The 1,498-nt window shown below is 36.6% G+C and overlaps 1 pseudogene; it reads right to left on the bottom strand.

Moving 5' to 3' along the window:
* Positions 1–495: 495 nt before the first annotated feature.
* On the bottom strand, positions 496–1,211 carry LOC115294593 (annotated as a pseudogene).
* Between the last annotated feature and the right edge of the window lie 287 nt (positions 1,212–1,498).

Raw genomic sequence — 1,498 nt, forward strand, 5'->3', positions numbered from 1 at the left:
CAATGCCCTGCCACGTCTCTCTCTCTCTCTCTCTCTCTCTCTCTCTCTCTCTCTCTCTCTCTCTCTATATATATATATATATATATATATATATATATATATACATATATATACATATATATATACACACACACACACATACATATATATACATATACATATATATGTATGTATGTATATATATGTATGTGTGTGTATATATATATATATATAAATTTATACAAATACTTTTATTTTGGTTTTGGATGTATATATAACAGCCTCCATTTGAGTAAGGAGGCTGTTCGAGTCCAATAGGGGAAAGGTTACAAAAGATACATAAAAGATATTCATATGAAAAGCATGAGGATCCTTACATTCTTTCTTAAAGAGCAAGCACATTCTATACAAATGGAAGGGTCATGACAAAGAATTTTAAAGTTCAAGAGGCTGTCACAGCAGTGATTTATCAATAAGGGATAAGAGGAATCTTGCAAGCTTCTCTCTGACCAGTACTCATTGAAGCCTCATTCGTTTTTCTGGGGGAACTTCAGCACTCGCTATCTGTTGGATGTTCTTAGTGGTCTCCTTCTCCTCAGATTTTAGTTTCTGGTACAGGTTCTGCCTCTTTCTTTGGTCCACTGGGACAAGCTTTTCTCCAGACTGTTGCTGCACATATTTGGGTGGAAATTTCTGCCTAAGTTCCAGGAGCAAAACATCCACATGTTGTCTCTGAAAAATAGAGCTTGGTTCTTCTTTCCTTTTGGCTTCAGGTTTGACTTTATCTTGCTCTTCGTGATCTTTGAAGTACCCCCAATAGCCTTTGAAAGGATGATATCGACACTATGACATAGCTTCATCAAAAGCTGACTGAATGCCATGCACTGCAGTAAGCACCCTAGAGTTTATAACTGACAAGTCGGGTGCCTGAGAGATCACTCCAGGAATGACATAGTAATCAGCCAGTGGGATAACTTGGGTAGGGACCTGCCGCTGTTGTTTTGGAGTGATAAAAGAATGGGCTCTTGAACATGCAGAAGGATGTATTCCACTCCAACCATTTGATTTAAGTGTTCTAATGTTAGCCTCTGCATTTTGACCACTTCATTATTACATTTCTTGTTGTAGAAAGGATTACTTCTTTCTGAAAAGTAATCCAGGACACTTCCATTGTTCAAAATGGGGATCCTGGAACTGTCAATCCAAGAGATCCCCAGCAGATTATCTCTCATAAGAGAGAGAACAGTATAATGCAGGTTATATATTGGTTTCTTTCTACTTGGACTAATGAACTTGAGTGGAAAGTTTATATGGACAGTGACAACAAGAAGCAGGCATCAACATGGATGCCAATAATTGAAGATACTAAAAAACCTCATGAGCCTTCTAAAAGAAGTAGAAGATGAGTTTACATATTATGCAAGTGGCAGAACAAGGCAATGGAATTTAAATATTTATTTTAATATAATTTTATTTTTATTTGCAAACTGAAGAGTAAGCAATCACATATTGCCATCTG

The sequence above is a fragment of the Suricata suricatta genome, chromosome 6 (genome assembly GCF_006229205.1).
Source record: "Suricata suricatta isolate VVHF042 chromosome 6, meerkat_22Aug2017_6uvM2_HiC, whole genome shotgun sequence".
Lineage (NCBI taxonomy): Eukaryota > Metazoa > Chordata > Mammalia > Carnivora > Herpestidae > Suricata > Suricata suricatta.